The following is a 25,625-nucleotide window of genomic DNA, read 5'->3' as shown; positions in this document are numbered from 1 at the left end:
TTTCTCTCTTCCTTTACCCTGTTTCTCTCTTCCTTTACCCTGTTTCTCTCTTCCTTTACCCTGTTTCTCTCTTCCTTTACCCTGTTTCTCTCTTCCTTTACCCTGTTTCTCTCTTCCTTTCCCCCTTTCCCCTGTTTCTCTCTTTCCTTTCTCCCCTTTCCCATGTTTCTCTCTTCCTTTCCCCCGTTTCTCTCTTCCTTTCCCCCGTTTCTCTCTTCCTTTCCCCCGTTTCTCTCTTCCTTTCCCCCGTTTCTCTCTTCCTTTCCCCCGTTTCTCTCTTCCTTTCCCCCGTTTCTCTCTTCCTTTCCCCCGTTTCTCTCTTCCTTTCCCCAGTTTCCAATCGTCTTGTTCTCTATTTTCCAGCTGCTTCTCTCATCTGTCTGAAGACCACCCTGGGGTGTCCAAGGCCCTCCACTTCACCTGCCTTCCATCTTGCCCCCTCCCTAAACTCCTAGACACCCCCATGGACTCCTCCTATCTCGTCCTACCACTCTAGACCTTGCCACACCCTAATTGTACCTCACAATTACCTGGGCCCTGTCACTCAGCCAGACTCACTGAGACAACCAATCAGTTGTTATCACCACAAGCAGAGAGCCAATCAGGTGTTTGCTAGACACAGCAGAGCTATTGCTATTGTAGTAATACATCCAAAGGAGCTAATTCAGTGAAGCCAGGAAGTAGAGATGAGGAAGTAGCAAGGTACAGAGTGACAAGCCGTTAACCAACCAAACACAGGCTTGTTTGTGATGACAGTGACGTCTTATTCATAGAGAGGTGAGGTACAGAGGAGAGAGAAGGGTAACAGAGTGCCACCAAAAAGGACAAGGATACAAACAAAAGAGAGAGATCAAGGGTCAAAGCCAGGCAGAGAAAAATAGAGAGAGACCAAGGGTCAAAGCTAGGCAGAGAGAAATAGAGAGAGATCAAGGGTCAAAGCTAGGCAGAGAGAAATAGAGAGAGATCAAGGGTCAAAGCTAGGCAGAGAGAAATAGAGAGAGATCAAGGGTCAAAGCTAGGCAGAGAGAAATAGAGAGAGACCAAGGGTCAAAGCTAGGCAGAGAGAAATAGAGAGAGATCAAGGGTCAAAGCTAGGCAGAGAGAAATAGAGAGAGACCAAGGGTCAAAGCTAGGCAGAGAGAAATAGAGAGAGACCAAGGGTCAAAGCTAGGCAGAGAGAAATAGAGAGAGAGAGACAAAAGAAAATAGTGCCCTTCACACCTTACCTCATACAAGCATACATACTTGAAACAAAATTCTTTGTGCTCCTTGAAGCAAATTCTCCCAGAACAATCCCACAATCCCACACTCTCCACCGACACCCACCAACTTCCAGCTAACACCCCACACACTCTCGGGCCTCAAGATGATGTGCGAGGTGATGCCCACCATCTCTGAGGATGGGCGTGGCGGGAGTGGGGGAGGGCCTTCCTCTCCGGGAGGGAGTGGCGGGGGAATGGGAGGCGGTATGGGGGGTGGTTACGGGGGTAGAGGGGAGCCCCGGGGCGGAGGTGACGAGGGGGGCAGCACAGGGAATCTGGAATCTCTGATGGTGAACATGCTGACGGAGAGGGAGAGGCTGCTGGACAGCCTGAGGGAGACCCAGGACAGTCTGGGGACAGCCCAGCTTCGACTCCGAGACCTGGGCCATGAGAAGGACTCCCTCTCGAGACAGCTGTCCATCGCCCTACCACAGGTACACACGGGGAGAGTGTGTTTGTACATTTGTGCGTCCATGTTTGTATGTGCACTTGCATATGTGGCTGCCTGTGTGTGTGTGTGTCCTATGTGTGTTTACATACTAAGTGTGAGATCTGGAGAAAGAATCTATAGAGACCTTCCATGCCTCGCTGCAAAAACATTGTGATTGTGAAAAAGAGAGAGTGAGTGTATACTGTGCTTTCGGAAAGTATTCAGACCCCTTGACTTTTTTCACATTCTGTTACAGCCTTATTCTAAAATTGATTAAATTAAATATTTCCCTCATCAATCTACACACAATATCCCATAATGACAAAGTGAAAACAGGTTTTTAGAATAAAAAATAAAACTAAAATACTTTATTTACATAAGTATTCAGACCCTTTGCTATGACACTCCATCCTGTTTGTTTGGGCTCAGGTGCATCCTGTTTCCATTGATCATCCTTGAGGTGTTTCTACAACTTGATTGGAGTCCACCTGTGGTAAATTCCATTGATTGGACATGATTTGGAAAGGCTGACACCTGTCTATATAAGGTCCCACAGTTGACAGTGGCCTCCATCATTATTAAATGGAAGAAGTTTGGAACCATCAAGACTCTTCCTAGAGCCCGGCCAAACTGAGCAATCGTGGGAGAAGGGCCTCAAGAACCCGATGGTCACTCTGACAGAGCTCAAAAGTTCCTCTGTGGAGAAGGGAGGACCTTCCAGAAGGACAACCATCTCTGCAGGACCGCCAATCAGACCTTTATGGTAGAGTGGCCAGACGGAAGCAACTCCTTAGTAAAAGTCACATGACAGCCCGCTTGGAGGGTGCCAAAAGGCACCTAAATGACTCTCAGACCATGAGAAACAAGATTCTCTGGTCTGATGAAACCAAGATTGAACTCTTTGGCCTGAATGCCAAGTTTTACGTCTGGAGGAAACCTGGCACCATCCCTACGGTAAAGCATGGTGGTTGCAGCATCATGCTGTGGGAATGTTTTTCAGTGACATGGACTGGGAGACTAGTCAGGATCGAGGGAAAGATGAACAGAGCAAAGTACAGAAAACCTGCTCCAGAGCGCTCAGGACCTCAGACTGGGGAAAAGGTTCACCTTCCAACAGGACAATGACCCTAAGCACACAGCCAAGACTACGCAGGAGTGGCTTCGGGACAACTCTCTGAATGTCCTTGAGTGGCCCAGCCAGAGCCCGGACTTGAACCTGATCGAACATCTCTGGAGAGACTTGAAAATAGCTGTGCAGCGACGCTTCCCATCCAACCTGATAGAACTTGAGAGGATCTGCAGAAAAGAATGGGAGAAACTCCCCAAATACAGGTTTGCCAAGCTTGTAGCGTCATACCCAAGAAAACGTGAGGCTGCAATCGCTGCCAAAGGTGCTTCAACAAAATACTGAGTAAAGGATCTGAATACTTATGTAAATGTTATATTTCAGTTTTTTATGCTTAGACTTTAACATGGTTCTGGTTTTATGTTGCTTCTCTTATCCATACTGAGCTATCCTGCTATCTACTGGACTCACCAATGAGCTGTTCAGTTTTTCACGGAGTTGTTCCATCTGTACTAAGCTGTTCCGTCTGTTCTTGTTGGTATGTGGTTGTTCCTGCTCCTACGGATCATTTCTGATGCATACTGAGCAGGGCTGTGGCTGAATCATGACTTAGACTTCATGACAGACTGTTACATATTATTGGAGGTTCCATTCGATTGAGTAAAGACCTCTATAATACCCAGGCCAATATTAGCCCACATCCTTATGCCCGTGGAGTAATCATTCTAGTGTGACTGACGCCACTGAACATGCGAAAATGACTCCATCTTGGATTTCAGACAGGCAGTCTCCCTGGATGCCTAAGTGGAGTGATGCGGTTTATTTTGTTAGAACCCATATGTTCTCTGAACTATTGAAAGCAATAACAGATGTGATAGGACAATGTGTTCTTACTGAGAATGACTGGACATTAAAGGGCCATATTACCTCACTGAGAGGGGGATCAATAATGTGCACACATCTACGGACACACACATGATGCGAGCAGCACAGAGTGCTGTGATAGATTCAACACTAGAGCTAGCAGCACAGAGCGCTGTGATAGATTCAACACTAGCGCTAGCAGCACAGAGCGCTGTGATAGATTCAACACTGGCGTTAGCAGCACAGAGCGCTGTGATAGATTCACCACTAGAGCTAGCAGCACAGAGCGCTGTGATAGATTCAACACTAGCGATAGCAGCACAGAGCGCTGTGATAGATTCAACACTAGCGCTAGCAGCACAGAGCGCTGTGATAGATTCAACACTAGAGCTAGCAGCACGGAGCGCTGTGATAGATTCAACACTAGCGCTAGCAGCACAGAGCGCTGTGATAGATTCAACACTAGACCTAGCAGCACAGAGCGCTGTGATAGATTCAACACTAGAGCTAGCAGCACAGAGCGCTGTGATAGATTCAACACTAGAGCTAGCAGCACAGAGCGCTGTGATAGATTCAACATTAGGGCTAGCAGCACAGAGCGCTGTGATAGATTCAACACTAGAGCTAGCAGCACAGAGCGCTGTGATAGATTCAACACTAGAGCTAGCAGCACAGAGCGCTGTGATAGATTCAACATTAGGGCTAGCAGCACAGAGCGCTGTGATAGATTCAACACTAGAGCTAGCAGCACAGAGCGCTGTGATAGATTCAACATTAGGGCTAGCAGCACAGAGCGCTGTGATAGATTCAACATTAGGGCTAGCAGCACAGAGCGCTGTGATAGATTCAACATTAGGGCTAGCAGCACAGAGCGCTGTGATAGATTCAACATTAGGGCTAGCAGCACAGAGCGCTGTGATAGATTCAACATTAGGGCTAGCAGCACAGAGCGCTGTGATAGATTCAACATTAGGGCTAGCAGCACAGAGCGCTGTGATAGATTCAACATTAGGGCTAGCAGCACAGAGCGCTGTGATAGATTCAACATTAGGGCTAGCAGCACAGAGCGCTGTGATAGATTCAACATTAGAGCTAGCAGCACAGAGCGCTGTGATAGATTCAACAGTAGGGCTAGCAGCACAGAGCGCTGTGATAGATTCAACAAGGGCTACCAGCACAGAGGTTGATAGATTCAACACTCAGGTGTAGCAGCACAGAGCTGCTGAGAAAGATTCAACATTAGGGCTAGCAGAGAGAGACAGATTGATAGATTCAACACTAGGGCTGCAGAGTGAGAATAAGAGCATGGTACAGAGCTAGCAGAACAGGTGCTGTGAAACATTCAACACAGACTAGCAGCATCAGACCAATTTCATATTGCTGCATACTAATGATGGAGCTTCTGGCATCTATTCTTAGGTGTTATGGGTTATCAACATGGAGCAGATAGAGCGCTGGATGATAGGATTGTGAGGATGAGCTAGCGGAGAAGGCTGAGTGAGAAGATGAGAGGGAGAGATGGAGGCTGTGATAGATTCAGACACCTTGAGGTAGTTTATGATCACATTGTGTCTTGGACTGTGGAGGGGATAGTGAGACAAGGGTTCATAGTAGAAAGAGAGAACTCTGAGAAAGAGAGAGAGGGAATAATTGTGGGATATTGGTGCCAAAAGCTGTCTTTTCAGCTAGAATCAATCCCAGAATTCCAAATTCCTGGTCTTTTTCCCCACAGACTTTTTCCTTTTTCCCCAATGTGTCTTTTTGCCACGCATACTTTTTGGAGCTTCCCACGCATCTTTTCCCTTTTTCCCAGGTGTTTTTATCCCTTTTTCCCAGATAGCGTGGATTTCCCTTTTTGAGGATGAGTCTTTTTCCTTTGTCCCCTGTCTTCTTTGTCCCCTGTCATCTTTTCCCTTTTTCCCCTGTCGTCTTTTTCCCATTGTGTCTTGGACTGTGGAGGGGAGTCCCAAGGATTCCCCTGTCATCTTTTCCCAAATTTCCCCTGGGATCCCTTTTTCCCCTGTCCTCCCCTGTCGTCTTTTCCTTTTTCCCCTTCGTCTTTTCCCTTTTTCCCCTGTCGTCTTTTCCCTTTTTCCGCTGTCGTCTTTTTCCCCTGTCGTCTTTTCCCTTTTTCCCCTGTCGTCTTTTCCCTTTTTCCCACGTCGTCTTTTTCCCTTTTTCCCCGTCTTCTTTTTCCCTGTTGTCTTTTTTCCCTGTCGTCTTTTTCCCTTTGTCCCCTGTCTTCTTTGTCCCCTGTCATCTTTTCCCTTTTTCCCCTGTCGTCTTTTTCCCCTGTCGTCTTTTTCCCCTGTCATCTTTTCCCTTTTTCCCCTGTCCTCTTTTCCCTTTTTCCCCTGTCGTCTTTTTCCCCTGTCGTCTTTTCCCTTTTTCCCCTGTCGTCTTTTCCCTTTTTCCGCTGTCGTCTTTTTCCCCTGTCGTCTTTTTCCCTTTTTTTTCCCCTGTCGTCTTTTCCCTTTTTCCCCTGTCGTCTTTTCCCTTTTTCCCCTGTCGTCTTTTTCCCCTGTCGTCTTTTCCCTTTTTCCCCTGTCGTCTTTTTCCCCTGTCGTCTTTTTCCCTTTTTCCCCTGTCGTCTTTTTCCTTTTTCCCCTGTCGTCTTTTTCCCCTTTTCCCCTTTTTCCCTTTTTCCCCTGTCGTCTTTTTCCCCTGTCATCTTTTCCCTTTTTCCCCTGTCATCTGTTTCCCTTTTTCCCCTGTCGTCTTTTTCCCCTGTCATCTGTTTCCCTTTTTCCCCTGTCATCTTTTCCCTTTTTCCCCTGTCGTCTTTTTCCCACGTCGTCTTTTTCCCACGTCGTCTTTTTCCCTTTTTCCCCTGTCTTCTTTTTTCCCTGTCGTCTTTTTCCTTTTTCCCCTGTCGTCTTTTTCCCTTTTTCCCCTGTCGTCTTTTTCCCCTGTCGTCTTTTCCCTTTTCCCCTGTCGTCTTTTTCCCCTGTCATCTTTTCCCTTTTTCCCCTGTCGTCTTTTTTTTTCCCCTTCTTTTTCCCCTGTCGTCTTTTTCCCCTGTCGTCTTTTCCCTTTTTCCCCTGTCGTCTTTTTCCCTGTCGTCTTTTTCCCTTTTTCCCCTGTCGTCTTTTTCCCCTTTGTCCCCTGTCTTTTTCCCTTTTTCCCCTGTCGTCTTTTTCCCCTGTCATCTTTTTCCCTTTTTTTCCCCCCTGTCATCTTTTTCCCTTTTTTTTTTCCTTTTTCCCTGTCGTCTTTTTCCCCTGTCTTTTCCCTTTCATCTTTTTCCCTTTTTCCCCTGTCGTCTTTTTCCCCTTTTTTTCCCCTGTCGTCCTTTTTCCCCTGTCGTCTTTTTCCCCTGTCGTCTTTTTCCCCTGTCATCTTTTTCCCTTTTTCCCCTGTCGTCTTTTTCCCCTGTCGTCTTTTTCCCTTTTTCCCCTGTCGTCTTTTTCCCCTGTCGTCTTTTTCCTTTTTCCCCTGTCGTCTTTTTCCCCTGTCATCTTTTTCCCTTTTTCCCCTGTCGTCTTTTTCCCTTTGTCCCCTGTCGTCTTTTTCCCCTGTCATCTTTTTCCCTTTTTCCCCTGTCATCTTTTTCCCTTTTTCCCCTGTCGTCTTTTTCCCTTTGTCCCCTGTCGTCTTTTTCCCCTGTCATCTTTTTCCCTTTTTCCCCTGTCGTCTTTTTCCCTTTGTCCCCTGTCTTCTTTGTCCCCTGTCTTCTTTGTCCCCTGTCTTCTTTTTCCCCTGTCGTCTTTTTCCCCTGTCATCTTTTTCCCTTTTTCCCCTGTCGTCTTTTTCCCTTTGTCCCCTGTCATCTTTTTCCCTTTGTCCCCTGTCGTCTTTTTCCCCTGTCATCTTTTTCCCTTTTTCCCCTGTCGTCTTTTTCCCTTTGTCCCCTGTCTTCTTTGTCCCCTGTCGTCTTTTTCCCTTTTTCCCCTGTCGTCTTTTTCCCTTTTTCCCCTGTCGTCTTTTTCCCTTTTTCCCCTGTCGTCTTTTTCCCTTTTTCCCCTGTCGTCTTTTTCCCTTTTTCCCCTGTCGTCTTTTTCCCTTTGTCCCCTGTCATCTTTTTCCCTTTGTCCCGTCTTCTTTGTCCCCTGTCTTCTTTTTCCCCTGTCGTCTTTTTCCTTTTTCCCCGTCGTCTTTTTCCCCTGTCGTCTTTTTCCTTTGTCCCCTGTCGTCTTTTTGCCTTTGTCCCCTGTCATCTCTTTCCCTTTGTCCCGTCTTCTTTGTCCCCTGTCGTCTTTGTCCCGTCTTCTTTGTCCCGTCTTCTTTTTCCCCTGTCGTCTTTTTCCCCTGTCGTCTTTTCCCTTTTTTTTCCCCTGTCGTCTTTTTCCCCTGTCGTCTTTTCCCTTTTTCCCCTGTCGTCTTTTTCCCCTGTCGTCTTTTCCTTTTTCCCCTGTCGTCTTTTTCCCCTGTCGTCTTTTTCCCTTTTTCCCGTCGTCTTTTTCCTTTTCCCCCTGTTGTCTTTTTCCCCTGTCGTCTTTTTCCCTTTTTCCCCTGTCGTCTTTTTCCCCTGTCATCTGTTTCCCTTTTTCCCCTGTCATCTTTTTCCTTTTTCCCCCTGTCGTCTTTTTCCCCTGTCGTCTTTTTCCCCTGTCGTCTTTTTCCCTTTTTCCCCTGTCTTCTTTTTCCCCTGTCGTCTTTTTTTTCCCCTGTCGTCTTTTTCCTTTTTCCCCTGTCGTCTTTTCCCTTTTTCCCCTGTCGTCTTTTTCCCCTGTCGTCTTTTCCCTTTTTCCCCTGTCGTCTTTTTTCCTTTTTCCCCTGTCGTCTTTTTCCCCTGTCATCTTTTTCCCTTTTTCCCCCGTCGTCTTTTTCCCCCCTGTCGTCTTTTTCCCCTGTCGTCTTTTTCCCCTGTCGTCTTTTTCCTTTTTCCCCTGTCGTCTTTTTCCCCTGTCATCTTTTTCCCTTTTTCCCCTGTCGTCTTTTTCCCTTTTTCCCCTGTCGTCTTTTTCCCCTGTCATCTTTTTTCTTTTTCCTTTTTCCCCTGTCGTCTTTTTGTCCTTTTTCCCCTGTCGTCTTTTTCCCCTGTCGTCTTTTTCCCCTGTCGTCTTTTCCTTTTTCCCCTGTCGTCTTTTTCCCCTGTCGTCTTTTCCCTTTTTCCCCTGTCGTCTTTTTCCCCTGTCGTCTTTTCCCTTTTTCCCCTGTCGTCTTTTTCCCCTGTCGTCTTTTTTCCCCCCTGTCGTCTTTTTCCCCTGTCGTCTTTTTTTCCTTTTTCCCTGTCGTCTTTTTCCCCTGTCGTTTTTTCCCCTTTTTTTTCCCCTGTCGTCTTTTTTCCCTTTTTTCCCCTGTCGTCTTTTTCCCCTGTCATCTTTTTTCCCCTGTCGTCTTTTTCCCCTGTCGTCTTTTTCCCCCCTGTCGTCTTTTTTTTCCCTTTTTTCCCCTGTCGTCTTTTTCCCTTTTTCCCCTGTCGTCTTTTTCCCTTTTTCCCCTGTCGTCTTTTTCCCCTTTTTTTTCCTTTGTCCCCTGTCGTCTTTGTCCCCTGTCTTCTTTGTCCCCTGTCATCTTTTTCCCCTTTTTCCCCGTCGTCTTTTTCCCCTGTCATCTTTTTCCCTTTTTCCCCTGTCGTCTTTTTCCCTTTGTCCCCTGTCATCTTTTTCCCTTTGTCCCCTGTCGTCTTTTTCCCCTGTCATCTTTTTCCCTTTTTCCCCTGTCGTCTTTTTCCCTTTGTCCCCTGTCTTCTTTGTCCCCTGTCTTCTTTGTCCCCTGTCATCTTTTTCCCTTTCTTTTTCCCCTGTCATCTTTTTCCCTTTTTCCCCTGTCATCTTTTTCCCTTTTTCCCCTGTCATCTTTTTCCCTTTTTCCCCTGTCATCTTTTTCCCTTTTTCCCCTGTCATCTTTTTCCCTTTGTCCCCTGTCGTCTTTTTCCCTTTGTCCCCTGTCTTCTTTGTCCCCTGTCTTCTTTTTCCCCTGTCGTCTTTTTCCCCTGTCTTCTTTTTCCCTTTTTCCCCTGTCGTCTTTTTCCCTTTGTCCCCTGTCCCTTTGTCCCCTGTCGTCTTTTCCCCTGTCGTTTTTTCCTTTGTCCCCTGTCATCTTTTTCCTTTGTCCCCTGTCATCTTTTTCCCTTTGTCCCCTGTCATCTTTTTCCCTTTGTCCCGTCTTCTTTGTCCCCTGTCGTCTTTGTCCCGTCGTCTTTTTCCCCTGTCATCTTTTTTTGTCCCCTGTCGTCTTTTTGCCTTTGTCCCCTGTCATCTCTTTCCCTTTGTCCCGTCTTCTTTGTCCCCTGTCGTCTTTGTCCCGTCTTCTTTGTCCCCTGTCTTCTTTTTCCCCTGTCTCTTTTTCCGTCTTCTTTGTCCCCTGTCTTCTTTTTCCCCTGTCTTCTTTTTCCCCTGTCGTCTTTTTCCCTTTGTCCCGTCTTCTTTGTCCCCTGTCTTCTTTTTCCCCTGTCGTCTTTTTCCCCTGTCGTCTTTTTCCCCTGTCTTCTTTTTCCTTTTTTCCCCTGTCGTCTTTTTCTCTTTTCTCCTCTATCAGTAGTTACCACTGATGTGCACACTGACAGCCCAGTCCCTAATATTCCTACCTGAACACAATTATCAACAGTGTTATGTTATAATGCTCCAGGGCATGTAGAATTACACCATATACTGGAAGAGCTGGACTGAGCACCAATGTCTCTCAGTGGCTTGTGGAAACGCCCATGATTCAGTCTTCACATGCTCAAGGACACGGGCGGTTGCATGCCTTTCCTTACTGTGACACTGATAGTGAATGTGTGTCACGGCTTGGTCACGCACGGGTAAAGTCCATCTGGGCCAAGATGGCCGACAGGACAGAGGATGGTACAGTGTCATATGTGGCCATATGTCAGCCTAGCCTACACAACGTGGCTGGCCCCGCCATGGTCATGAGGAATGGCCATGAGGTGTTCACTGGAGTGTTATGAGCAACCCAGGTCAGGAACATAGACATTATCTGCTCCCAGATATACATAGTTGGAAACTCAACATCAAACTATAGTCGACTCAGTGATGGGGGGGGGTCAGTGGAGGCTGGTGGGAGGAGCTATAGGAGGACGGGCTCATTGTAATGGCTGGAATGGAATGCATGGAATGGGGTCAAATGTGGTTTCCATATCTTTGTGTGTGATCCCCTTCTATTTATCCAATTTTAGACATTACAATGAGCTCTTCCTCCTATAGCTCCTCCCACCAGCCTCCACTGTGTGTATGTGTCACAGGTCTGTAATTTAAATGTTTTTTTTCTTGTTGAAATGTTTTTGTGCTTAGTTACAGTTGTTGAACTGTTTGTAATTGTGCTGTATGTATGTGTGCTGTATGTATGTGTGCTAATGTACTGTAAATGATTATGGCTACATACAGTGTATTGTGAGTAACGTCGCCCTCTTGTGTCTCTGCAGGAGTTTGCAGTGCTGACCAAAGAGCTGAATGTCTGCCGGGAGCAGCTGCTGGAGAGAGAGGAGGAGATAGCAGAACTCAAGGCAGAGAGGAACAACACACGGGTTTGTGTGTGTGTGTGTGTGTGTGTGTGTGTGTGTGCGTGCGCGCGTGTTGAATTGTGGGTTTAAGTGTACGTCTTTGTGTCTATTCATGCACGCATATGTTTACGCTTGAGTATGTCTGTATACCTATATGTTATACAGTTCAGTTTGTATTTGTACAATACATTCACAGATCTCAAAACACACTGCACCACTACCACATCGACAGTACTAAATTCATGTGTGTGTATAGTGCGTATGTTTTCGTGTGTGTAAGTGTCTGTGCCAATGTTTGTTGTGTCACAGTCCCCATTGTTCCATAAGGTGTTTTTAAAAATCTGTTTTTCAATTCCAATTTTACTGCTTGCGTCAGTTACTTTATGTGGAATAGAGTTCCATGTAGTCATGGCTCTATTTTGTACTGTGCGCCTCCCATAGTCTGTTCTGGACTTGGGGACTGTGAAGAGACCTCTTGTGTCATGTCTTGTGGGGTATGCATGGGTGTCCGAGCTGTGTGCCAGTAGATTAGACAGACAGCTCGGTGCATTCAACATACCTCTCATAAATAAAAGTAGTGATGGAGTCCATCTCTCCTCCACTTTCTGCCAGGAGAGATTGACATGGGTATTATTAATATTAGCTCATTGTGTACATCCATGGGTCAGCCGTGCTGCCCTGTTCTGAGCCAATTGCAAAAGTCATTTTTTTGTGGCAGCTGACCACACGACTGAACAGTAGTCAAGGTGCGACAAAACAAACTAGGGCCTGTAGGACCTGCCTTGTTGATAGTGTTGTTAAGAAGGTAGAAACTAGGGCCTGTAGGACCTGCCTTGTTGATAGTGTTGTTAAGAAGGTAGAAACTAGGGCCTGTAGGACCTGCCTTGTTGATAGTGTTGTTAGGAAGGTAGAAAGTAGGGTCTGTAGAACCTGCCTTGTTGATAGTGTTGTTAAGAAGGTAGAAACTAGAGCCTGTAGGACCTGCCTTGTTGATAGTGTTGTTAAGAAGGTAGAAACTAGGGCCTGTAGGACCTGCCTTGTTGATAGTGTTGTTAAGTAGGCAGAGCATCGCTTTATTAAAGACGGACTTCTCTCCATCTTAGCTACTGTTGCATCAATTTGTTTTGACCATGACCGTTTACAATCTAGGGTTACTCCAAGCAGTTTAGTCATCTCAACTTGCTCAATTTCCACATTATTTATTACAAGATTTAGTTGAGGTTTAGGGTTTAGTGAGTGTTTTGTTCCAAATACAATGCATTTAGTTTTAGAAATATTTAGGGCAAACTTATTCTTTGCCACCCACTCTGAAACTAACTGAAGCTCTTTGTTAATAAGTGTTGCAGTCATTTCAGTCGCTGTAGTAGCTGACGTGTTTAGTCTTCCGCATACATACACTCTGGCTTTACTCAAAGTCCGTTGCATGTCGTTAGTAAAAATAGAAAACCCTGGGGAATTCCTGATTCTGGATTATATTTGAGAGGCTTCCATTAAAGAACACCCTCTGTGTTCTGTTAGACCAGGAACTCTATCCACATTATAGCAGGGGGTGTAAAGCCATAACACATACGTTTTTCCAGCAGCAGACTATGATCGATAATGTCAAAAGCTGCACTGAAGTCTAACAAGACAGCCCCCACAATAATTTTATCATCAATTTCTCTCAGCCAGTCATCAGTCATTTGTGTAAGTGCTGTGCTTGTTCAGTGTCTTTCCCTATAAGCATGCTGAAATTCTGTTGGAATAAGGATCTGATCTACATGACAAGTGGCCCCTGCTCTCTGTGTGTCCAGCTGCTGCTGGAGCATCTGGAGTGCCTTGTGTCTCGTCATGAGCGCAGTCTGAGGATGACAGTGGTGAAGAGGCAGGCCCAGTCTCCTGCCGGGGTCTCCAGCGAGGTGGAGGTCCTCAAGGCCCTCAAGTCCCTGTTCGAACACCACAAAGCCCTGGACGAGAAGGTGTGTGTGTGTGTGTGTGTGTGTGTGTGTGTGTGTGTGTGTGTGTGTGTGTGTGTGTGTGTGTGTGTGTGTGTGTGTGTGTGTGTGTGTGTGTGTGTGTGTGTGTGTGTGTGTGTGTGTGTGTGGTAAAGGGCTGGACAAGAAGGTCAGTCTGGGTGCTAAATGGAGGTGTGAGTGGGCTAGCTCCACAGGATTTATTCTTAACCTTCTGTACTAACATCCACCTCTCTCTCTCCCCTTCACTCCCACTCTCTTTCTCCCTTTCCACTATCTCGTCTTTCTCTCCCCCTCTGTCTGTCTGGGACCTCCTTAGGTGCGAGAGAGGTTACGTGTGGCTCTGGAGCGAGTGACTGTTTTAGAGGAAGAGCTGGAGTCCTCCTCAAATGAGGTGAGTTATCCTCCTCTGCTCGTTCTCCTTTTCCTCTGTCTGCAGATAAAGCATCTTTTCTAAACCTTCCTGTTCTCCATCTCGACCTAGTGCCATTCTCTACGAGACCAAATCAAAAGACGCCAACAAGGCTTAGAAAATGGGAAAGAGGTGAGGGGATTTATGCTGTATTGGCTGAAGTAAATGTTGAAGTATTAGTGTCTCATGTGCTGCATATTTTGCTTGGAGTTTAAGGAGTCGCATCACATTTCCATCTTTACATGATGTTGTCTTTTCCTTGTCGTTTTCCTCTCCTTCTTCCTCTCACAGCGGCTGCCCAATGGACCCTCCTCCATCCTGGAGGATGGAGAGATTGACAGAGAGAGACAGAGAGAAACAGAGATAGAGCGACAGAGAGCAGAGCTGGCCCAGCTGAAAGAAAGACTGGCCCTCATGTGCAGACAGGTGACTGACAAATAGAGAGAACTAACAGTTTGAGTCATACATACACCAGACATGCATGTGTTATAAGGAATATGACTTTCATAGATGTGATACTGACCCAGATGGTGGCTTCTTGTGTGTAAATATTATGTCACTCTCCAGGTTGGGGAGATCGAGGAACAGTTGACTGCAGCTAGGAGGGAGGTGACCAAGTCAGAGGAAGCCAATCAGAAACTGCAGAGGGATGTGAAGGAGGTGAGCTCTACTTCCCAATTGGTTGAAAATACACGTGTGTGTCAGCATCGCATTGCGATAGAGAAAAATGTGTGTCTGTTTTCCCTACTCTATTAGAGAAATATAACAGTTTCCTGTGGCAACAGAGCCATTTTCCTACTTGGCAGCAATAACTGCTACTGTACTATACTGTATGTGTGAGACTTACCCTGTAGCCATGGCAACAGTATCACTAGTAAACAGGCAAGCGTGTGGATAGAAGCTAGCGCTGTCACACAGCCACCTCCTCCTCTCCCTCCTCTTCCCCCTCCTCTCCCTCTCCCACCTCCTCTCCCTCCTTCTCCTCCTCCTCTCCCTCTCCCTCCTCCCCCCCTCTCCCTCTCCCTCCTCCTACCCCTCCTCTCCCTCTGCCTCCCCCTCCTCTCCCTCCTCCTCCCTCTTCCTCCTCCTCCTCCCCTCTCCTTCCTCCTCTCCCTTCTCTCCCTCCTCCTCCTCCTCCTCCAGGACTTGTGCAATAACATCTGTCACTTGGCAGAGACGTGTTTCCTCTGTCAACAACTTCCCTCAACTAACCATTATCATACTTCAGCTACAGTTTTAGTGGTTTAGCAGCAGCGCCAAGTCTCTTTGATCATGTCTGACTTTTATGTATTTGTCCCTCTTTCTATTTCCCTCTTTTCCTCTGTCTGTCCCTCCCCCTTTCTCCTCTCTCAGGCTCTTTGTCAGAGAGAGGACATGGAGGAGAGAATAACTACTTTAGAACGCAGGTAAATACAACTGTCTATCCACCCCCCCTGAATACACCAGGGAATGTCTTTTGCCATAGGCAATTGTGTCTGTTGTGTTCAGTTGTACGACATTGCCTTCAAGATGTGTCTGCTGTATGTCATTGTGCTGTGTGCCTGCAGGTACCTAAGTGCCCAGAGGGAGGCGACGTCTCTCCACGACATTAAAGACAGGCTGGAGAATGACCTGGCCAGTAAAGACTCCCTCTACAGGCAGGTGGGTGTAGCGACCTGCTTTCTCCTGGTTGTTTCTGTTAGTGGAGAGGATTGGTAGTTTAGCAATGATAAAAGCTCTGCATTTTGTGTTTAGGGTTAAGAATTATTTTTGTTACTGACTGTGAGGTTAAATTCCTTCTCCTCCTTCTCTTCCTCCTCATCCTACTCCACTCCTGCAGAGTGAGGAGAAGAACAGACAGCTCCAGGAGCGTCTAGACGATGCCAAGCAGAAGCTGCAGCAGACCCTGCAAAGGGCCGAGACACTGCCTGAGATAGAGGCCCAGCTCGCCCAGAGAGTGGCTGCACTCAACAAGGTACACCACCTCCACTGTGTGTGTGTGTGTGTGTGTGTGTGTGTGTGTGTGTGTGTGTGTGTGTGTGTGTGTGTGTGTGTGTGTGTGTGTGTGTGTGTGTGTGTGCATTCGAGTAAATATCAAATCAAAATCTGAAATAAATAAATGGCTGCTACGAGCCCTGCATGATAATGGATGCTGCTTCATCACACTATTCATCACACTTTCACATTGTAGTTCAGCCTCAGGTGCAGAACATGTCAAGAGCTCTATGATAATTGATTGCTTGTATCATAAAACTGTCATTTATAACAAACATGATTGTCAAGGAGATGTAAATGTCTCAATCATCAGCATAACCCTAAAGAACCAATTATGTAGTACTTGTTGAGGCAAGATGCCTGAAATGTCACTCCAAACAAGATTCATGTACACTGACCTCAGTGGAGGCTCCTCAGAGGAGGAAGGGGAGGTGTCACGTGGGACTAGGTGGGTGAAGGAATCAGGCGCAGAGAGTTCCACTGGGGAAAAGTGCTCTTTAATACGGCACACAAAAATGACAAGCCCAACAACACAGGGCGCGGACAACAAAGTGACTACCCCAAAACACAGGGTGCCAAGTCCAGAAAATATAACCACCTCTACCTAAAACGCAAACACGTAACATAAAGACAATCCTGCACAAAACAAGGGTGGGTACACGTACTTAAAATGGGGAAGCTCATTAAGCCATACAAAATAACAGAGGTGAAACTAATAAGACAATACAGACAAACAAAAACGTACCCCCGACGCGCGGCTCCCGCAGCGCGCCGCTACCGGCCTCGAGGACGACCCGGAGAGCGAGGCGCCGGGCGATCCGGTTAGAGGCAGTGGAAGTCTCTCAGCAGAGAAGGATCCAAAATGTCCTCCACCGGAACCCAGCATCTCTCCTCAGGACCGTACCCCTCCCAGTCCACGAGGTACTGTAGGCCCCTCACCTGGCTTCTTGAGTCCAGAAGGCCACGTACTGTGTACGCCGGGGACCCCTCGATGTCCAGAGGGGGCGGGTGGGACCTCAGGCACCTCACCTTCCTGTAGGGGACCAGCCATTACCGGCCTGAGGAGAGACACATGAAACGAAGGGTTAATACGGTAATACCTAGGAAGTTGTAACCTGTAACACACCTTGTTTATTCTCCTCAGGACTTTAAATGGCCCCACACACTGCGGCCCCAGCTTCCGACAGGGCAGGCGGCGGGACCGTGAGGCCCTCTCTATTTCCGCGTCCACCTCCCATACTACTGGTGCCACGAGACATGAAGGTGGAATGATGGGGAGTTGGCTCAACGGACCGCTTCTCGGTATCATAGAGGCAGGACAGCGCATTGGCTTTGGTGTTTTGGGAGCCTTTCCGGTACGAGATGGTGAACCGAAACCGAGTAAAATACATGGCCCATCTAGCTTGACGTGGATTTAGTCTCCTCGCTGCCCGGATATACTTGAGATTACGATGATCAGTCCATATGAGAAAAGGGTGTTTCGCCCCCTCAAGCCAATGTCTCCATACCTTCAGAGCGTTGACGACAGCTAACAACTCCCGGTCCCCCATAGTTCCGCTCCGCCAGACCGAGCTTCCTCGAAAAGAAGGCACAAGGGCGGAGCTTGGGTGGCACGCCCGAGCGCAGGGACAGCACGGCCCCGACCCCATCCTCGGACGTGTCCACCTCCACTATGAACGCTAAAGAGAGGTCCGGATGCGCCAACACGGGTGCATTGGTGAACAGCTCCTTCAGACGACTGAAAGCTCTGCCGCTTCTGCTGACCAACGCAAGCGCACCGGTCCTTCCTTCAGCAGTGAGGTAATGGGAGCAGCCACCTGACCAAAACCCTGGATAAACCTCCGGTAGTAATTGGCAAACCCTAAAAACCGCTGCACCTCTTTCACCATGGTCGGAGTCGACCAATTACACACGGCTGTAACGCGGTCACACTCCATCACCACCCCGGAGGTGGAAATACGATAACCCAGGAAGGAAATGGCCTGTTTGAAGAACACACATTTCTCTGCCTTGCAATATAGGTCATGCTCCAGCAGTCGCCCAAGTACCTTACGCACCAGAGTCACATGCGCCGCGCGTGTGGCAGAATAGATCAAGATGTCATCGATGTACACTACCACTCCCTGCCCGAGCAGGTCTCGGAGAATCTCATCTACGAAGGATTGGAAGACGGCTGGAACATTTTTCAACCCATATGGCATGACGCGGTACTCATAATGACCAGATGTAGTACTAAATGCAGTTTTCCACTCATCTCCTCCCCTGATACGCACCAGATTATACGCACTCCTCAGGTCCAGTTTTGTGAAGAAGCGCGCCCCGTGAAATGATTCCACCGGCATAGCGATGAGAGGTAGTGGGTAACTAAACCCCACTGTGATGGAATTTAGACCTAGATAATCAATGAACGGACGCAGACCTCCCTCCTTCTGCGTCACACAAAAGAAGCTCGAGGAGACGGGTGATGCTGAGGGCCGTCTGTACCCCTGTCCCAGCGATTCAGCAACATATGTTTCCATAGCTACTGTCTCCTCCTGAGACAAGGGGTACACGTGACTCCTAGGAAGTGCAGCGTTCTCCAGGAGGTGTATCGCGCAGTCCCCTCAACGATGGGGTGGTAATTGGGTCGCCTTCCTTTTACTGAAGGCGATAGCCAAATCGTCATATTCAGAGGGAATGTGCACGGTGGAAACCTGGTCTGGTCTCTCCACCGTAGTCACACCAATGGCAACTCCTATATAACTGCCTGAACACTCCTCTGACCACCCCTTAAGAGCCCCCTGTCGCCAGGAAATCACCGGGTTGTGCTGAGCTAGCCAGGGAATTCCAAACACCACTGAAAACGCAGGTGAATCTATAAGGAACAGATTAATCTGCTCCTTATGACTCCCCTGATTTACCATGTCCAGCGGCACCGTGGCCTCCCTGACCACTCCTGATCCTAATGGTCGGCTATCTAAGGAGTGCACAGGGAAAGGTAGCGACACAAGGGGGAATCCCTAGCTTTAACGCGAGCCCCCGATCCATGAAATTTCGCGCTCCTCGTCTCCTGACGCAGGTGGAACAGCCATTCACCCGCCGCACGACCCTCTGGTGGGTGATCAAATACAGCTCGGAATCGGCGGGTGAACTCGGGGTAGTGATCCCTCGCCGAGTCTGGGCCATTCCACATTGTGTTTTTCCACTCTAGGGCTCGTTCAGTCAGACAGAAGACGATGGCGCTTGCGCTCTCTTCCCCGGAGGGCGTAGGACGAACGGTCACCAGGTAAAGTTCAAGTTGTCGGAGGAACCCCTGACACCCAGCCGCCGTTCCATCATACTCCCGTGGGAGCACCAGCCGAAGAGCCCCGGAGCCGGATGTGGTAGCAGGGGCAGGAGGTGCTGGAGGAGGGGGTGCTGGAGATGAGGTGGGAAGGCCACTCCTCTCCCATCGATCCATCCTCTCCATCATTAGATCCATCGCTGAACCAGTCCTATGGAGAACACTGGTATGATGGAGGACCCTTTCCTCCATCGATGGGAGAGGAGGTGCGGCTGCTCCTGCTGATTCCATGTTGTTTAGGTGCGGGATTCTGTCATGCGGGAATCAGGTGCAGAGAAGGAATCAGGCGCAGAGAGTTCCACTGGGGAAAAGTGCTCTTTAATACGGCACACAAAAATGACAAGCCCAACAACACAGGGCGCGGACAACAAAGTGACTACCCAAAAACACAGGGTGCCAAGTCCAGAAAATATAACCACCTCTACCTAAAACGCAAACACGTAACATAAAGACAATCCTGCACAAAACAAGGGTGGGTACACGTACTTAAAATAGGGAAGCTCATTAAGCCATACAACAGAACACAGGTGAAACTAATAAGACAAAACAAACAGACAAACGAAAAAGGGATTGGTGGCGGCTAGTAGGATGGTGACGATGACCGCCGAGCACCGCCCGAACAGGCAGGGGAGCCAACTTTGGCGGAAGTCGTGACAGGAGGACAATCCTCCTCAGTGAATTTCATAAAAAATAAAAATTGTAAAACATTTAAGTTACCCTTTTTAGATAAAACTATACTAAATATAATCACATGTCACCAAATAATTGATTAAAACACACTATTTTGCAATAACATCACTCTGTAATGTAGCACCATGGTGTAGCTGGGGGACAGCTATTCTCCTCTGGGTACATTGACTTCAATACAAAAACCCCAAAATGGTTCTCACCCCCTTCCATAGACTTACACAGTAATTATGTCAACTTCCGGAGGACGTCCTCCAACCTTTCAGAGCTCTTGCAGCAAGAACTGACATGTTGTCCAGCCAATCAAAGGATCAGAGAATTAATCTAGTATTGAAAGCACAAGCTACATCTAGCTAGCACTGCAGTGCATACATGTGTTGAGTAATTTATTTTTGGTAACAGATAAATACTGCATGATAGCTGACTCAAAGAGAGAGAAAGACAATAGTTGAACAGTTTTGAACAAATGCAGCTAACTAGTTTAGCCTACTCAAACACCCTGCTCAAAGAGAGGGATGCTATGTTAGCTAGCTGGCTATGACTATCCAACATAACACTGGAACTCTTCCAAGTCAAGGTCAACTTTTACTAATTTATTGCCATCGGGGCCCGAAAGTGTAATGTTACTTCGTGACTGTAGCGGGTTTACTATTGTGTTATTGTATTAGCTATGTTGACTATGACGTTACTTTAGCTAATATGGTGACAACATGTAGGCTATGAGTAGTGGTTATGATATGGTTTGGCTTGGAATTTTTTTTCTTCGCCTGGTCACATAGGGGGGACAAGGTGAGAGGAGGAGAGCGCATGGATGCAAGAAGGAATACAAAGTGGCTGCTATGAAAGTGAACTGTGTTTACGCGTGATCAGGGGTGTATTCATTCCGCCGATTCTGTTGGAAAATGTTTCTGAAACGGAAGTAAACGGAAGTAAATCGGACAAAACGGGGATGAACAATCCCTGAATTTGTTCAATAGAAACTATTGTTTGCAACTGTTGGACTAATGATTACACCCTATATCAACTAGATGCAGGCAAGAGTGTGGAAGGCGGTATTGAATGTGTAGGCTAAGTTGTCGCAACGTCATGAGGTTATAGGTCAAATTTGAGCATCCTGTAGTAGCCTAAACCTATCGTTGTTACATTGAACTGGGTGAATGGAATATGAATGACAGTCATCCAATATGCTGTAATAGAAATAAGGCCATGCTCATGAAAAACTCAATCTTAAACAGCACTGACCGCCACTGTCTGACATCTGCAAACAGATCAGAAGTGAATGTGTATGCTAGAAAACATCCTACTGTGTTTGACTATGATCTGCACAGACAGGAGATCACTCAAATCAAACGTTTTACCCAATCCAAGGTTGGGTAACCCAGTCATAATTATGTTCTATCAACATTCTGACATGCTGCCTGTTTTGACTCCCCACCCTCCTCCTCTTGCATCACAGGCTGAGGAGCGTCATGGTAACTTTGAGGAGCGACTGCGACAGATGGAGGCGCAACTAGAGGAGAAGAATCAGGAGTTACAGAGGGTGAGTCATGCTCGCTCTCCCTTTTCCTTTTCTCCCTTCCACCCCCTCTTTCATACCATTCCTTTATCACTTTTTACTCTACAATGGCATACTAATGTTCTAAGCCCTCTATTTGTCAGTCTGTATTCAGATCCCAATCTCCTTCTCTCTCACTCAGTCAAGCAGAAAGGTTGCTGTTAACTATCCGCCCACCCTCTGTCCTTCCATTTTTCTATCTTACTCTCTCCCTGCCTCAGGGCAAGTGAGGCACACAGAGTTTCCCAACTGGAGAAGCCTAGTCCAAGATGGCAACAGGATCAACAGTAGAAACAATGACAGACATAAAAATACCTCACTATTTAGCTCCCTAATTTATCTTTCTCTCTCTCTCTCTCTCTCTCTCTCTCTCTCTCTCTCTCTCTCTCTCTCTCTCTCTCTCTCTCTCTCTCTCTCTCTCTCTCTCTCTCTCTCTCTCTCTCTCTCTCACCTCTCTCTCTCTCTCTCACCCTCTCTCTCTCTCTCACCCTCTCTCTCTCTCTCACCCTCTCTCTCTCTCACCCTCTCTCTCTCTCACCCTCTCTCTCTCTTTCTCTCCTTCTCTCCTTTCCCTAGGCGAGGCAGAGGGAGAGGATGAATGATGAACACAACAAGCGTCTGTCTGACACGGTGGACAAGCTGCTGTCTGAGTCTAACGAAAGGCTTCAGCTCCATCTCAAGGAGAGGATGGCTGCTCTGGAGGACAAGGTACTACTTACCGGCCCACTCACACCCTCTCACACCTCTTCACACTTAGCATAGTTCCCACTCAAAACAGTCAACACTTCAACTAAAACCCATACCCTTTCATTTCACACACACACCTGAGTTCCCACTCAAAACAGTCAACACTTCAACTAAAACCCATACCCCTTCATTTCACACACACACCTGAGTTCCCACTCAACAGTCTACACAATCCCCTTCATCCAGTTTCTATTCAATATTAAACCCACTCTGGCTCTAAACAACTACTCTGGAATACAGTTCGGACCTCATGGCATTGATAATGTGTAATTACAGATATGTTGTTGTTATGCAGTAGACCTAATAAAGTTTTTTTTTAATGGTGAACCTTTCAGAATGCTCTCTCTGAGGAACTTTCTAACATGAAGAAGATCCAGGACGACCTTCTAGCAAACAAGGTATATCAAGAGATAATTCCATTTTTACATACTCTAATTAAATATTTCAATTGTATTAACTTATTCTCTATTTCTTTCACTGTTTCAGGACCAACTGATATCCGAGCTGGAGAGGATTCAGCTGGAGTTGGACCAGCTCAGACTGAGACCCGGCGGGTCCTGCTATTCCAGGTCTCCCTCCCTTCCTCAACTCCTCACATCAACCTCCACACCTCCAACACCTCCAACACGCCTCCAACACGCCTCCAACACACCTCCTACACACCTCATACAGCTGCTGCCTATGAATGTGGCTGGCAGTATTGTAACCAAGTAGTAGAAGTGGTTTGCAGTGTTATGTGCTTCCTATAACCTCTCTCTCCTACTCTCAGTATAGGTTCAGGTGTGGCCTGTACATATGGAACAGAGAGGCTGGATGCCTGTACATTCCAGTTATCTCTCCCACTCACTGTCTATATCAGTCTATCTTTCTGTCATGGGGAACTAGGTGTGTGAGGAATGGAATCAGGCGCAGAGAGTTCCACAGGGAAAAGTGCACTTTAATATGGCACAAACAAACAAGCCCACAACACAGGGTGTGGAAATATATGGAGCACCCAAAAACACAGGGTAGCAGGTCCAGAACTCGTACACACCTAACTAACGCACACACGTAACACAAAATGAATCCCGCACAAAACAAGGGCGGGAAAACCTACTTTAAATAAGGAAGCCCATCAAGCACACACAAATAGACACAGGTGCAACTAATAACACAAAACAAACAGACAACGAAAAAAGGGATCGGTGGCGGCTAGTAGGCCGGTGACAACGACCGCCGAACAGGCAGGGGAGCCAACTTCGGCAGAAGTCGTGACGCTTTCTCTTCTCCCGCCCACTTCCTCTCTCTCTTCTCCCGCCCACTCTCTCTCTGTCTCTCTTCTCCTCTCTCTGTCCTGTCTCTCTTCTCCCGCCCACTCTCTCTCTGTCTCTCTCTGTCTCTCTCTGTCTCTCTTCTCCCTTCTGTCCCTCTCTCTCTCTCTCTCTCTGTCTCTCTCTCTCTCTCTGTCTCTCTCTCTCTCTCTTCTGTCTCTCTGTCTCTCTCTCTCTCTCTGTCTCTCTCTCTCTCTCTTCTGTCTCTCTCTCTCTCTCTCTCTCTCTGTCTCTCTCTGTCTCTCTCTCTCTCTCTCTCCTCTCTCTCTCTCTGTCCCACTGTCTCTCTCTGTCTCTCCCTCCTCTCCCTCCCTCCTCTCCCTCCCTCCTCCTGTCTCCCTCCCTCCCTCCCTCCCTCCCTCCCTCCCTCCCTCCCTCCCTCCCTCTCTCTCCTCTCTCTCTCTCTCTCTCTCTCTCTCTGTCCCTCCCTCCCTCCCTCTGTCTCCCTCCCTCCCTCCCTCCCTCTCTCTCTCAGGTCTCTCCCAGGCAGTGCTCTGGAGCTGAGGTACTCCCACGGGGGCGGCTCCCTCCCCACGGGCTCCACCGCTCATCTGGATCACTACGGTAACTCCAACACAGTGGCCGTGGTCAGACGGACTCATCGCGGGCGCTGGAGCACAGCCCGGGAGGACACCAGCAAGGTCAGAGGTCACATGATCACATGATCACCTTTGATGTGTCTAATATTGATAATGATATAGTCACATTGATATAGTTGATATGGTCATCACAACCCAACAAACTGAGCCTTCTCTGTGTGTATGTGTGTGTGCATGCTTGCATGTGTGTTTGTGCGTATGTGTATGTGTGCAGTACGGGGACTGGGACAGTGGGTCAGCGCTGCTGAGGACCGGGTTTGAGGGGGTGTGGACCACGGTTGCTCTGACGATGAGGACGACAGAGAGACACTGTTTGGCTCGGAGCTGCTGTCTCCCAGCGGACAGACTGATGTCCAGACACTGGCCATCATGCTGCAGGAACAACTAGAGGCAATCAACAAGGAGATCAAGTAAGGGAGGTGGAGGAAGGGATGCAGGTAGAGAGGTGCTGTGATTGTGTACAAGCAGTTTAGGTCAAATGCAGGTGGAGAAGATTCATCTGAGGTTTCTTTTCATTTTCTCATTCAAGACCATCATTCAAGACCAACATTCATTGGTCTTCCGTCTGACATGCTCCTAAATCTCCCGTCTTTCCCTCTTCTCCCCTTTTCACTCTGTTTACCCTCTTCTCCCCCCCCCCCCTCTCTCTCTGTCAGGCTGATCCAGGAAGAGAAGGAGAGTACAGAGTTGCGGGCAGAAGAGATCGAGAGCAGGGTTAGCAGTGTGGCTCTGGACGGTTCCCCCATCCCACCCTCTTCCCTTGGGAGGGACAGTATGGGACGCAGCTTCATCCCTCAATCCCTCACCTCCTCCACCCTGGCCTCCCCTTCTCCCCCCAGTTCTGGGGTCTCCACCCCTCGCCTGTCCCACTCCCCTCACCGCGAGACAGATAGACAGGTACAGCTGCTCTGTCTGTGTATCTGTGTGAGTGTGTTGGGAAAGTGTGAGTCTTTGTGTGTGTCAGTGGAGGCTGCTGAGGGGAGGACGGCTCATAATAATGTCTGGAACAGAGTGAATGAAATGGCATTAAACAAACACATTTTTGAGAACATATTTACAGGATTTCACTTTTTAATGTGTTTAGTATTGCTTTCTAGGTGTTGTCTAATAAATGCTGTAACTACTCCCTCTTTAAATCAGGGTTTATTGGAAAAAGCTGTTGAAAAGAGGACAATGTATTATCATTTCTTTGTACTCCCTGACGAAGGCCATGCAGCCGAACCGCGCCAGAGTTTTAAAACTTTGTTTCCATTGAACATGCCATACAAATAAAGGCATTTTAATGAATTATATGAAGAGTGTCTTGGTCCTCCTTTCTTTTTGATGACCCATTTACACGTTTTACCAAAGAGCACCTTCTGTCTACCAAAATCTACTATTGTGTACCTGTACCCTTCCTCCTTTTTCTACATGGAAACCATGCTTGGAAGTATTTGATGTCATTCCACTCATTCCACTCCAGCCATTACCACAAGCTCATCCTCCCCAATTAAGGGGTCACCAACCTGTATAAGCCCCTAAATGTGTTCCAACTTTACCCTCCAGAACAACAAAGAGGATGATCGGTCCCTTGCCCTTCTTGACTCCACCCCTCCACCCACCCCCCGAGCGCTGCGACTAGACAGGATGACCCTCACCCACCCAGGGGCCATGATGGACGACCCCAGGGAATTCCGCAGGTATGACAGCCAATCATCATCGAGGAAACCCTGTAGTGCTCATATGGTTCGTTCCTTCCCTGTTTCTCTTATTCCATCTGTCTCTTCTGTCTCTTAGTCTGTCAGCAGATGGCAGCAGTTCCAACAGCAGTCAGGACTCTCTCCACAAAGCCAGTAAAAAGAAAAGCATCAAGTCTTCCATCGGCCGCCTTTTTGGGAAGAAGGAAAAGGGAAGGATGGGCCCGGCTGGGCGAGAGTCTGCCTCTCTGGGTGAGAGAGAATTGAAATTATACTCGAAAAACTACATATCCCATGACTTTGCTTTAAATGTGTTTTAACTGCAACAGGTCAAAGTCCAACTGGTGTTGACACCCATATTTGTAGTCTTTGTAACCCATGA

General features: G+C 47.7%; 1 pseudogene; it reads left to right on the top strand.

The window, feature by feature from the left end:
• The first annotated feature begins 1,081 nt into the window (after positions 1–1,081).
• LOC124016330 overlaps positions 1,082–25,625 on the top strand; it is a 40,315-nt pseudogene continuing 15,771 nt past the window's right edge.

The sequence above is a fragment of the Oncorhynchus gorbuscha genome, linkage group LG26 (assembly GCF_021184085.1).
Source record: "Oncorhynchus gorbuscha isolate QuinsamMale2020 ecotype Even-year linkage group LG26, OgorEven_v1.0, whole genome shotgun sequence".
Classification (NCBI taxonomy): Eukaryota; Metazoa; Chordata; class Actinopteri; order Salmoniformes; family Salmonidae; genus Oncorhynchus; species Oncorhynchus gorbuscha.
This window is presented reverse-complemented; position numbering and strand designations above follow the sequence as displayed.